Source organism: Sarcophilus harrisii, chromosome 1, assembly GCF_902635505.1.
Source record: "Sarcophilus harrisii chromosome 1, mSarHar1.11, whole genome shotgun sequence".
Lineage (NCBI taxonomy): Eukaryota > Metazoa > Chordata > Mammalia > Dasyuromorphia > Dasyuridae > Sarcophilus > Sarcophilus harrisii.
In genome coordinates, this window is record NC_045426.1 from 486,712,595 (window position 1) to 486,726,775 (window position 14,181).

At 32.0% G+C, this 14,181-nt stretch overlaps 1 pseudogene; it reads right to left on the reverse strand.

The window, feature by feature from the left end:
- Positions 1–10,164: 10,164 nt before the first annotated feature.
- Positions 10,165–12,222, reverse strand: LOC100930578 (annotated as a pseudogene).
- Between the last annotated feature and the right edge of the window lie 1,959 nt (positions 12,223–14,181).

Consider the following 14,181-nt stretch of genomic DNA (forward strand, 5'->3'; position numbering starts at 1 on the left):
ACTCAGTTTAATAATGCCATTTATTTTTTCGTACTGCAGTTCATCCCAAAGCATCACTGAGCACTTCACAGCCAATTACTGGTCTTAAATGTCAGTGAGAGGATGTGTTAATTTTTATGCAAAAGAAAAGTGACATTCTCATTCCATCAGCCAATGAAATTCTGTTTCTATGAAACTTCCTCCAGCAAATGCTAAATTGGATGCATTTGCATATGTTCTCTCTACTTTTTCAAGTTATATTGAAATTATACATAACTTTAGGCATGTTAAGAAATTCTGTATATAAACTGTTTTCGATGGATTTGAAAAGTTTCATTCAAAGATTGATTATAAAAGTTTCAATAAATATTAAATAAGAAAATAAGATCATAATCTTATTCTGACTGCTATCTAATTAGCTATTTATGGTGATAACTTGAATATCAATTTTATAAATTGGAAAGGAAGAATAATATTCAATTCAGAGACAAAAGACTATAGATGATTAAAAGAGGGTAATGGGAAGAATGCAATTTCAAGAAATTTCAATCCTTTAGGCTCAGCTCCTTGATTGTAACATTTTTTATGCATGATTAAAATTTTTGAAATTATTTGCATAAGTCAATGACAGACACTAAGTCTGTTTACAAATTCTAATTGTCCCTCAAGATTGATGCTATAAGGAACTAAAGTTTAACTGACAACCATTTGATCATGGTCTTCAACTGCTTTTATATTATTAATATTAGAAAGACTAGATTTCACAAATACTGAAAGGACTACCCAAGCTGCATTTGATATAGTGCTATTTTTTTTCATAAAGCAAAAAAAAAAAAAAGTAGGAAGAATTTTTATTTCAAAGTCATATTATGTCACTTATAATTATATTTATTTAAAGTATATTTGCACACTTATTATGAAGAAAATATTCACAAATTCTTTCTTACGTCTTTTCTTCTTTCCTTCTTTCTTTCTTCTTTTCTTTATCTCTTCTTTCCTCCCTTCTCACTCCCTCCTTTCTTTTGTGAAAATGGCCTATAACAAAAATGCATTTCTACACTTAGATGCTTTACAGTATTTTATATATTAAAACATAGCTTAATTATACTTTAGAGATTAAAAGAATAGTAAAATTCAAATTAATAGATTTTTAGGTCATAGGATCAACAAGACATATGTCTAGACACTTCTCTTATTCCTCAGAAACTATCAACATCTTCATATCTTCCCCTCACCTCCTCATAAAGGGGAAAAAGATTTGTTAGATATACACCAATTGCATTTTAATTTATAGGGCAAACAAAGGGTTAGCCTTGATTAGGTAAAATCATTATGAATTAACATAAGAGTTGTGTACCAATCCTTAATGTGCTAACTCATCAACCTTGTCCATCCACCTCCTTGCTGGAAAAGACACACAAATTGAATATGCCTGGGGTCAATATTGGGACTTCTTTGTTCTGTAGAGACTTTTCTGTCAAAATTCATCCTCTGCTTGATGCTTTTCTCTTTCATTCATTCTTCCAGGACAGTTAAGGAAGAAAAGAGGAACAGATTATATTACTTTTTTGGAGAGAGTAATCTCTAGGTCAGGGACCCCCACAGCTACAAGAACACTTCTTGGAAAACCGTCTTTATCCTCTACACTGTAAAAAAGTGATGGAAGCTCATTCAGTCCAGCCAGAAAAGAGAGAAAAAAAAGAGCCAAAGGAGGAAATGGATGAGGTGAGAGGTGCACTAGTCTGAGTGCTTATATAGAGGATTAAAATTCAAGTGGGGTCCTGTCCCCCAAAGGAGATAGTTAGGATAGGGAACTATGATTAGTAAAACCTAAATCCTCCACTATGGAAGAAATTGAGACAGCTTTGATTTCCAGCCCCAGTTTTGTTCCACTAGCAAAGGGCAGTCAGAAAATGATCCAAATGTGAATATATAGTTTGAGGTTGAATTGATCTATAAGTATTATCTCGTGGCACGTTCATATTTGCTATTCCTGGTTCTGGTAAAACAAGGGGAAGTCTGTAACAGGCCATGTGTAACTCAAGGTTTCCACTTTGAGATGATGAAGTTATAGCTAACTTGATGGATCCTTTTTGACTGTGGCTCTTGGGAGAACTGTTACAAGCTCCTTCCTGAAGAGGAGGCAGAAGTGAAGTGAGTGAATTTAGTTAACACTCCCAGTCTCTATGATGCCACAAGCATATTTTTTTCTATGTACATCTTTTTCTATAATAATTCCTAATGTTAGGCAAATAGGTATTTACTTCTGGATCATAACTTTGAACCTGTATGCCACCACTTTTAGAAGAAAAATAATTTATGCTGAAAGTGATGAAGTTTTGAAGGTATTGAGAACTCAGATAATCAAAGTATTTTAAATAGAGAAAAATACCAAAGACACAGGAAAAAACTTAACCATTATTATTATTATTATTGCTGAGGCAATTGGGATTAAGTGATTTGCCCAGAGTCACCCAGTTAGAAAGTGTTAAGTGTCTGAAGTCAGATTTGAACTCAGTTCCTCCTGACATCAGGGCTGGTGCTCTATCTACTGCACAACCTAGCTGCCCCTTGACCATTATTATTATTCCTCCAGTCCCCCACAAAAAGGTGATCAAAACCTAGTTCCAAGTTATATAAAATTCTTTTGAGGAAAAAATAGGTACATTGATGATATTCTTAATGAAAAAAAATTAGATTTTTGCAAGTAATATGCTATAGTAGGACATATCTATACCATAACATAATTGCCTGAAAGATATAGAGAATTCAAAATTTTGTATTATTGGTAAACGACTGTAAAAATGTGATTTAGCAGAGCAAAGTGCCACCTTGATATCTCTCTTTCAAGCATCTGTCAAAATTATATAAGATTCCTTGAAAGATATAACACGGATTATGCTATTTAACAAGCTTCTGATTATAAATATCAAATGAAGCATAAAACTAGAAGCATATTTGCTAAAATGGTTCACTCCTATTATGGAAGAAGTCTAATGTAGATTCCAAGTCAAAGAAGTTTTTTCTATGTATGGTGAAATCTTCCAGATGCTCTTACTTTCAGATGGCATTATTCATCTGCCCTGGGATGTTGAATAATCCCCTAAATGGAATGTATTGTGACTCAAAGAATTGAATCTAACAGTCCACCTGGGAAAACGCCAATGCAAAAAGAATGCTTACTGTCAGTATAAGTGGTAGCCTAACATTTTTGATCATCCAGATAGCTCAGTTAAACATTTATGAACACATGTGTAGATATATGTACACACATGATATTTGTGTATAATTTATGTATGCACATTTATGTTCATACATATAGGAATTTTATATACATTTATTATTATACTAATATAGCAGCTACATTAGGAAACATTCTGAAATAAAAATTTAAAAGGATGAACTAAAGTTGAAATAGATAATATTTAATATTTTTTATTTATTAGTAAAATCAAACATTTTCCCCATTAGAGATAATAACAGCCTTTCAGAAGGTATCATATTTCTGATTTTAGTATTCTCTGTACAATATAAAAACAATGAGCAAAATCATACTGTCTCCTGCATTTTTGTAGAGTTTGAAAAAAAATACATGTTTCACTAAATTATAGAATACAGAAAAGTGACTATTGGGTAATGAGATTGAGGCCAAATTATGAAGAACTGACTCCAAATCCATTACTTCTGATTATATCACAATATAGTTTTTGAAACAACATATGTAAAATAAGAATAATTCAAATCAGCTTTTCAGAAAAATGAATGAATCCTCTAAAGATTGCCTATTGGTAATAAAATATTGGCATCCCTAACAAAGATCTCAAAAAATCTACACATGGAACCAGTTTTAAGAGCACATCTGACTGATGGCTTTCCAAACTAACACTATCATGTATAGATTAAAATCTGAAATTTAAAAAGGCTTTGGCCTTCACGTAATAAATTCATAAAATATTACTAATGAAAAGAAGTTGGTTTAGTACTTCCTCACCCTATCGAAGAGCCTTGTTGTAGGGCTTGGCATCCAAAGCAAGAAATTAAACTTTTAATTTTAATCAGGTGAAACCTATGCTAGGCCCAGAAAAACTGTTCAGAAGAAAGGTAATCTTTCTCTATCAATATCAACAATTCTATTGCAAGGAATAATGCTAGATGAGTGACATCTTTTGGTAACATTAACATATACTGATTAATGAATAGGAAAAATAATCCCTGATCACAGAACAATAAAATAATAATAAAACAGTGGGATTTGAATTGATACATAAGTCACTATGCACATATAGAGTATCAATAACTTGCTACTGTTCTTTTAGTTTGTTTTTTTTTTTAACTAAACATAAAATAAAGCTCATTTAAAAAATTATTTTTGGGGCAGCTAATTGCTGTAGTGGATAGAGCATCAGCCCTGAAGTCAAAGAACCTGTGTTCAAATCTGGCCTCTGACACTTAACACTTCCTGGCTGTGTGACCCTGGGCAAGTCACTTAACTCCAATTGCCTCAGCAAAAAAAAAAAATCATTTTTATTTTACTTTTGAAAATATTTCAATTTACATCTAGAAGGGTCATCAATTCTCTATCTCTGTCTCCCTTTCCTTCTCAGTAAATAGAATTTTTCATCATGGGTCCTTTGGAATTGTCCTGGATCATTGTTTTGATTTGAGTATAATATAAGTCTTTGACTAGTGATCATCTTTACTCAATTGCTCTTATTGTGTAACAATATTGTCCTGGTTGTTGTCACCTCACTATGTATGGGTTTCAATAAGTCTTGCTGAGTTCTTCTGAGGCCATCCCCATCATCATTTTTCATAACACAACATTATTTTATTACAATTAAGGCCACAACTTGTTCAGATATTCTTCAATTGATAAGCAACCCATCAATTTCCAATTTTCGGAACATAAAAAAGAACTGCTATAAATATTTTTATATCAATAGCTTCTCTCCTCTTTTTTATTTGCTTTGTCTAAAGATCTAGAAATGATTCTTCTAGTTCAAAGGGTATGAAGATTTTTATCCCTTTGGACTTGGTTCCATGTTATTCTCCAAAATGATTAGACTAGTTCACCATTCTACCAATAGTATGCTAGTGTCCTAATTTTTCCTCATACCCTCCAATATTTATCCTTTTCATTTTCTGTCAAGTTAGTCAATCTGATGATATGATGTGGTACTTCAACGTTGTTTTAATTTACATTTCTCTAATTAACAATGACTTAGAATATTTTTTTTTTTCAGATGACTATTTATAGCATTGATTTCTTCTTCTGCAAACTGCCTGTTCATATTCCTTGGCCATTTATCACCAGGGGAATAGTTCTCATTTTTAGAAACTTGGGTTAGTTCTGTATATATTTCAGAAATGAGACCTTTATCACAAAAATTTGCAGTAATTTCCCCCCAGTTTCCTGTTTTTCTTCTAGTTTTGCCTATATTATTTTTGTATCTTCTTTATTTCATATAATAAAAATTATTCATTTTACTTCCTATGATCCTCTATATCTCTTGTTTGGTCATAAACTCTTTTCTTATGCATAGATCTGATATATTTCTCCATTCTCCCCTAATTTAATTATTTTATGTCTAAATCATTTATTCATTTTTATCTTTTCTTGGAGTATTGGGTAAGATGTTAGTTTGTATGTAGTTTCTGCCCCAGTACTTTCCAGTTTCCCTAGCAATTTTTGCCAATGAGTTCTTACTCCCAAGGCTTAGGGTTTTGGGGTTTATCACATTCTGGATTACTATGGTAGTTTCTTTCTTTCTTTTTTTTTTTGAATCATGTATTAAGTTGAGTTGAATTTATTTAATTAGAAATATAACTTTGACAATGCAATATTTAAAAATAGAATAGTTATTTATAAACATCTTTTTAGAAGTAAGCTAAAAAACATCTGAACATAACAATATCAACAATTCTATTGCAAGGAATAATGCCAGATGAGTGACATCTTTTGGTAACATTAACATATACTGATTAATGAGTAGCAAAAATAATCCCTGATCACAGAACAATAAAATAATAATAAAACAGTGGGATTTGAATTGATACATAAGTCACTGTGCACAAATAGAGTATCAATAACTTGCTACAGTTCTTTAAGTTTTTTTTTTATTAAACTAAACACAAAATGAGAAAAAATAGAAAAAGAAATACAGATTAGGAAAACAAAACAAAACAAAACATTGTCATGTCTCTAGCAGAACATCAAAGAGAATTTAAAATATCAATAAATTTTCATTTCAAAAAAGCATACATAATAGTAGAAGAGATAACATTCATGACTGTCCATTTTTTCTTTGCTACCTTATAATTTATTTTTTTCTTCTCTGCTGGGCACTTTTTACTTTATTTTTTTCCCATTTCATCCCTCACTTCTCCCAAGCAGGCTACAGTTATGCATGGATATAGATAGATTAAACAGACAGACAGATATAGATATACATGTATTCATACCCATATACACACACATATATATATATATACAGATATACATACCTATATGCATATACACATATATAAATATACATTTATGCACATGTAAACATGCCCCTAAAATAGTATAATATGTGAGTAGATAATTTAGAGTGAAATCTTGATTGAATAATTTCTTACTGTACATCATGCACCTAATTTAGTCTACTGATCTGCTACTCTATTTTTTTAAAAACAAATATCAGATTGTTTTGAAGATTATAGCTTCATAATATAGTTTGAAATCTGAAACTGTTGGGCCACCTTCCTTAACATTTTTTCCAATTGATTCCTTTGTTATTCTTGATTATTTTGTTTTTCCAGATTAATTTTGTTATTATGTTTTCTAGTTCTGTAAAATAAGTTTTGGTAGCTTGATTGGTGTGGCACTAAATAATTAATTTAGATAGAATCATCATTTTATTATAATTACTGAACCTATCCATGAGCAATGAATATTTCTCTCATTGTTTTGATTTGTTTTCATTTGTGTGAAAAGTATTTTATGATTGTCTTTATGTAGTCCCTGAATTTGTCCTGGAAAGTAGACTGCCAGATAATTTATATTGTCTTCAGTTGTTTTAAATGGAATTTTTCTTTCTATATTTTGCTACTAGTTTTTGTTGGTCTTATATAGAAATGTTGGTGATTTCTGTAGGTTTATTCTATATTTTGAAGTTTCCTTGAAGTTGTTACTATTTCCACTATTTTTTTTTTATTGATTCTGTAGCATTCTCTAAGTATACTGTTATGTCGTCTGCAAAGAGTGATAGTCATTTCCCCATTGCCTATTTTTATTGCTTCACTTTCTTTTTCATTTCTTATTGCTTATAGTTAGCATTTTTAGTAGTAGCTAAGTAACCCAGTGGATAGAATGACAGGCTTGGAGTCAGGAACACTAATCTTTGTGACTTCAGTTCTAACATTAGAAATTTATGAATTGTGTGACCCCAGACTGGAAGCCCTGTTTGCTTCAGTTTTCTCATCTGTAAAATAAGTTGGAGAAGGAAATGGCAAACCATTCCAGTTTATTTTCCAAGAAAATTCCACATGGAGTCACAAAGAATTGGACACAATTGAAAAAACAACTGAACAAAAAAAAATTCTAATACAATATTGAATAATAGTGGTGATAACTGACATTTTGGCTTCACTCCTAATCTTATTGGAAAGGCTTCAAGTTTATGCCCATTTTATATAGTAGATAACTATTAATCATTTTAAGACTGTCTTCATTGATCCTCATGCTTTCTAGTGACTTATTATTTGTTGTATTTTGCCAATGATTTTTTCTACATCCGTAATAACACATATATACAAGTGTATATACACACATATAATATAAAGTTTTTTGCTAATTATATTATCAATTATGTGGAATAGTTTTCCTGATATTGAACCAATTTTGCATTCCTGGTATAACTCCCACCTGGTTATGTTGTATGATATTTGTGATGACAAAGATCATACAACATAACCAGGTGGGATTTTATACAGAGAGGTATAATTTTCTTACTACTATTTTATTTAAATTTTTGCATCAATATATTTTAAGAAAATTGATCTGTAGTTTCATTTCCCAATTTTTTCTCCCTGATTTTGCTACCAAATAATATTTGTATTGTCAAAGAATTTTGTTAAAGGACTCCTAATTTTTAAAAAAAATAGCTTATGTTGTATTAGTATTACTTGTTCCTTAAATGTTTGGTAGAATTCACCTGTGAATGCATCTGAACTTGGTGATTTTTTTTTCTTAGAAAATTCATTGGTGGCTTGTTCAATTTCTTTTTCTATTTAAGTATTCTATTTCCTAATAATTTTCTATTTTAAAATAAATATCCATTTTACTTAGATTGCCAGTAACACAGGCATATGTAACTGGATGTAATAGCTCTTAATATTTGCCTTAATTTCATGCACATTGGTGTCTCATCATTCTTTTCATTTTTATGACATGTAATTTGATTTTGTTTTCTATTTTAAAGATCAAATTAACCTATTATTTATCAATTTTATTATGATTTTCCCATAAAATTATCTATAGTTGTATTTATTAGCTCAGTATTTTTTTCTTTCAATTTTATTCTTCTCTCCTTTGATTTTCATAATTTCCATTTTAAGGTTTAATTGAGGATTTAAAACTTATTTATTATTTTATTTTATTATTGTTTGTTATTATTATTTTTTCTGTGTTTTTTTAGTTGCATGTCCAATTCATTGTTCTAAGTTCTTTTCTCTCTCTTTCTCTGTCTTCCCTCTTCCCATTTCATTTTATTGATGAACAAATATTTAGAGATAAAAATTTCCCCTGAGTACAGCTTTGTCTGGATCCCCAAAATTTTGGAATATTGTCTTATTATCATTCTCTTTAATGCAATTATTATTTCCATGATGTTGTTTTTCTTTTGACCCAATTGTTCCATAAGATAAGGTTGTTTTCTAGTTAGGTTTTAATCTATGCTTCCAAAGTCCTTAGTAAATATAATAATGATAATTGAATTATAGTTTTAAAATGATGCATCTAATATTCCTGCTTTTCAACAATTGTTGGTGAGGATTTTAGGATCTAATACAGTGTCAGTTTCTGTGAAGGTACCATTCATAGTTGAAAAATAAAGTAAATTCCTTGCTAGTCCCATTCATTTTTTTCCCACCAGGGATCTATCATATCTAACTTTTCAAAGATTCCATTCATCTCCTTTGTTTCTTTCTTATTTATTTTATGTTTAGATTTATTTAGCTCTGAGAAAGGAGATTTGAGGTCCTCCACTAGGACAGTTTTACTGTCCATTTCATCTTTTAATTTATTTAACTTTTCCTTTAAGAAAGTGGGTGCTATGCTATTTGGTGAAATATGTTTAATACTGATATTACTTCATTGTATATAGTTCCTTTTAGGAAGTTGTAGCTTCCATGATTATCCCTTTTAATTAGGTTTATTTTTGCTTTTGCTTTGTCTGAGATCATGATTGTCTTTTTTAATTTCAGGTGAAGTCTAACAGAGTTTGCCCAAGTCCCTTATTTAAACACAGTCTGTGTCCATACGTTTCAAATGTGAACACAATATATTGTCGGATTCTGGCTTCTAATCCATTTTGCTATTTGCTTTGTCTTATGATTGTGTTGTCCCATTTGCATTCATAATTATGATCATTAATTGTGCATTTTCCTCTTTTCCCATTTTTGTTTATTTTTATCTCATTCTTTTAATCCTTTCCTTCTAAAGTCTGTTTTGCTTCTGAATACTTCTTTCTTGTATCCACTCTCCTTTTTACACACTCTTCTTATCCCTCAACCCCTTTTGAGGGGTTTTGAGGTTTACCAATTGAATATGTATATGTTTATGTGTATACACTATTTTTCTCTTTCAATCAATTTGGATGTGAAGTTCACACATTGCCTGGTCTCACTCCTATTTTCCCCACTCTAAAACTTCTTCCTTTTGTGCCTCTTTTAATGTGAAAGGAAGCTGGGAATCATTTATTTGTCTTGTATACAATACAACTCTTATATTTTACAAAAATATATATAATTATGCCCATAAAATTGTAATCCATGGCATCTGAAAGCAAATACTTTTGGTAACTATTTAAAAGAAAGGTCTTTTTTAAAACATTATAATACAAAGGTCTTTGCTATAGAAACAGTCCTCCATTGTGCATTATAATAAGACTTTGAATACAAAGACTAATCATATATTCATAGTTATGAACCACTGGATTTAACAAACATCATTTTGTAATTGCTTTTTGCATCCTTCTTAGCTTTAGGGTTCTCCACTTTTTCTGGCTATTTGGCAGCTTTCAGTTAGCTTTGGCTAACTTCCTCTCCTCCTGGCTGTTCCACAGCTTGTAGTTCTTCAGCAGGTTCCTTTTTTTCAGACTGTGAATTGCAAATCATCATCATCGTCATCATCATCACCATCATTTCCAGCAGTGTCACCTTCCCCAGCAGGATCCTTTAACTCACTGAAGCCAAATTCACAATGTTGCCAATATCACCCATATAACTTACTGTCCATACTCTGTTGATAACTGTGACTCCAGTTCTTTATTCATTTTCTTGTCTTCTTCCCCTGTTCTAAAGTGAGATGTTGATCTATGATCTTCTATAACAAGAGGACCACTGTGTTCTTCCTTTCCAGCTCCCATTAGTCTTAAGAACTTTTGTTTTCTCTCTTCATTGGACAGGTCAGCTGCCTCCCAGTTGCTAGATCCAATATAGCCATCAGAGGATGCTGAGCGTTTCTTGGACCACACTCATCTTTCCATTGACCAGGTCAAGGGGAGCACCAAAGCCTCTCACTGCTCTCTTCCTTTGCTGGCACACAACCTACCACTGCAGCCCAGCTCAGCTCTTGAATTCATCTTTAATTCCCAGGAACATTCATTTTGTAAACTCTTTTAGCTGGTGGTTGGTGGATTCTTTCAATTTTTATTTTACCCTATAGTTCAAGAATATCTGAGCCATTTCCTTGATAATTTCCTGAAATATGAGGTCTTTTTTTGATTATGGTTTTAGGTAGTTTAATAATTTTAAAATTACCCTTTTTTGATCTATTTCTAGGTTGGTTGTTTTTATTATGAGATATTTCAAATTTTTTTCTTCTATTTTTAAAAATTCTTTTAACTTTGTTTCTTGATATCTCATAAAGCTATTAGTTTCCACTTGCCCATTTCTAATTTTTTTTGGCTGAGGTAATTGGGGTTAAGTAATTTGCCTAGGGTCACACAGCTAGGAAGTATTGTATTAACTGATCAAATTTAAACTCAGGTCCTCCTGACTTCAGGGCTGATGCTCTGTCCACTTAGCTCCCCCCCACCCCATTTCTAATTTTTTAAGGAATTATTTTCTTATTTGGATTTTTGTACATTTTTTACATGTGGACAATCTGTTTTCCAAGGGATTATTTTCTTCAGGATTTTTTGCTTCTTTCCCCCACACACTTTTTTTTTTAAAACCAAGTTGCTGTCTTTTCTTATATTTTTTTAAATTTGCTTTCATTTCTTTATCTAATTTTTTCTCTAAGTCTTATTTGATTTTCAATTTTTTTCTACTTTTTTGAGGAATTTTTGTTAGGCTTATAACAAATTCATATTTTTCTCAGAGAATTTGCTTGCGACTATTTTGATTTCAATGTCTTCCGAAATTGTGTTTTGACCTTCTCTGTCAATATAGTAGATTTTTATAGTCATGCTCTCTTTTTATGTTTGCTCACTTTTCCACATCACTTATTGAATTTGAACATTATGTTAAAGTACTTTAAGCTTCAAGCTTTTTTACAATCCTATTTTCAGAGCTAGCTCTGGGGATTTGGAAGTTTTGGTGCTTCCAAGGTGGTATGATCTAGGGAGATATGTGGTCATTACTCTTTTGATCTCCTTACATGGAAAGTGTCTGATACCTTGGAATAGCAATAAATATTGCTCCTCATAACTCATACTCCATTTGTGTTCTTGACACTTATGATATTGTTCTTGACACTTATCAAAATTGATACTCCCACTCAGGACTTCTGCTCACACTTGACTGAAAATGTTTTTTCTCACCCTTGAACCATGACCCAAAAGTGCACACATGCAATAGAGTTGTCAAACAGTATCTGCTCCTATGTCCAGTACTAGCAAGAAGTCTTCTGTAATGTCTTTCTGACCTGTTTCCAAGCTTTGGCTTGAGAATTCTGTAAGCTACTGGTACTTTGGTCACCACTACAACATCCCACCACTGGTGTTTTACTAGTGTGAGTTCGAAGCCAGCCTCCATCCCTATATCAGTCTCTCTTCCTGATCTCCTAAGTTGCCTTGGGATACAAGAAAGTCTCACTCCAACATTTTATTGAGCCTGCTACTTCAAAATTTGATTTGTGTTGTTATTTTAAATTTGTTTGGAGGGCAATCTTGGGAGTGCTCAACTGATTGTTTTCTCACTCTGCCATCTTGGCTCTGTCCCAAAAAGCCTATATATATACTTATTTTTTAAAGACAACTTGAAAATTATTTTTTTGGTTTTTGTGTTTCATAGGTGGATTATGAATTTCATTAAGGCTCTGAAGGAATGTTAATATAGCTTTAGGTTTTTTCATTCTTATATCTGGGACCAATAAGTAAAACAGAGGGAAGAAGAAGAAATTGTACCTAAATTCAACTGTAGTAATTCCATGTATGGGCCACTGGGCCAGACCAATCTCAATCTGGGCTTTATATTTTTCCATGCCAGACATGTGGTAACCTAATAGCATTGGGATCCACAATTTCATTTTCTTTTCCTTTGGAGACACTGTGCTCTCTTTTAACAAAGTGTTTATGAAATGAGATAACTTTCTAGGGGAAAGCAGTCTGCTATTTACCTATAGAGACCAAGGGATTTTCTTTGAGTTTTATGTTACACTTCAAAAAGTGTTGAGAGTCCTATTCCCATATGACTACATATTGTTTTTCCTGAGCTCACTCAAGAAATCAGAAAAGGGCTCTCATTAAATATTGAATGCTGTGAGACCAACATCTTCTGTGTCTCCTAAAATCCTCTTGGAAATAATGCAGTTTCTGAACGTCTTTCCTCATAGCAAAGCTTCTATGGATCTGAAATCAGGTTTCCTGAGAACTCCTTTGAGTTTGGCTTCATGAGCTTTCATTGCAATGGATACACAAGTGAACTATGTGCCATGTTTAGGTGCACCCTGCTATCTCCACTAAAAACGTTTTACTGTTAGATTTTTCTTTTCAGGATGGCTTAACTAGTGGGACTTTCATCTCATGCACATTCACTGGTTTAGTCTTGGGAACAATGGAGTTTTTGAAAGTAGCTCATAAAATTATTTCTGGTTAGAAAAGGTGGGCTACAAAACCTAGCATTCAGGTATTTCTGAATTTTAGTCATTAAATACATTGTGCTACTGTGTGGAAAAATATTCCTGTTCTTAGTGTCCCAAGGCCTATATCTAAGACCTGACTTATGACATTTGCTAGGTGGGTAACTTTGAGAAAACTTAATAACTTCTGTGAGGTTTAGTTACTTGGTATGTTAGTGGCTATAATAATACTTTCATTGTATCCTGACAGGGTTGTTGTGAAGAAAATACTATTTAAGGCTTAAAGTGCTGTTGAAATGTCAGCTATTATTGTAATTTTCCTGTTGAAGAGTGGATGCTAACCTAAGGATAGAAGATTAGATTTTGTTTGCATGATAAATCCCAGTAGGTTTGAAAATGGAAAAAGAAAAAAATAAATAAGGAAGAATGAATAATTTGTTGAGGCAAGAAGAACATTTAGTGTTAGCATCTGTCTGAATGTATTGTCTTCAATTTTTAAAAAAGATTAAGTCAGTCATCAAAGTACATAACTAGACATGTATTACATATATGCAATATATGAAACTCAATGCTTAGGAAGATGTGGGATTGCTGAATTCACAAATAAAAAAAGATTCATCCCATCAAATTAGTTGGGTTATTCTTTCCCTCTATCATGGGTTTCTTGATTAAAGAGACTAGAAATGAATGACAGGATGACAAATGTCATTGGGAAGTCTCTTTTTAAATAGAACTGATGATTTTGAAAATATGTTGCATGTGTTGAATACTTAGCCTTCTGTACCTCTGGACTGTATTCCTGAACTCCTACTGGAAGCCTGGCTATTTGGATCATGTGGCTTCTGACCAAAGAACCACAAACCACCTGTTCACAATTTACCCTGACAGGAGATTATCATGTAAGAAGTAAATGG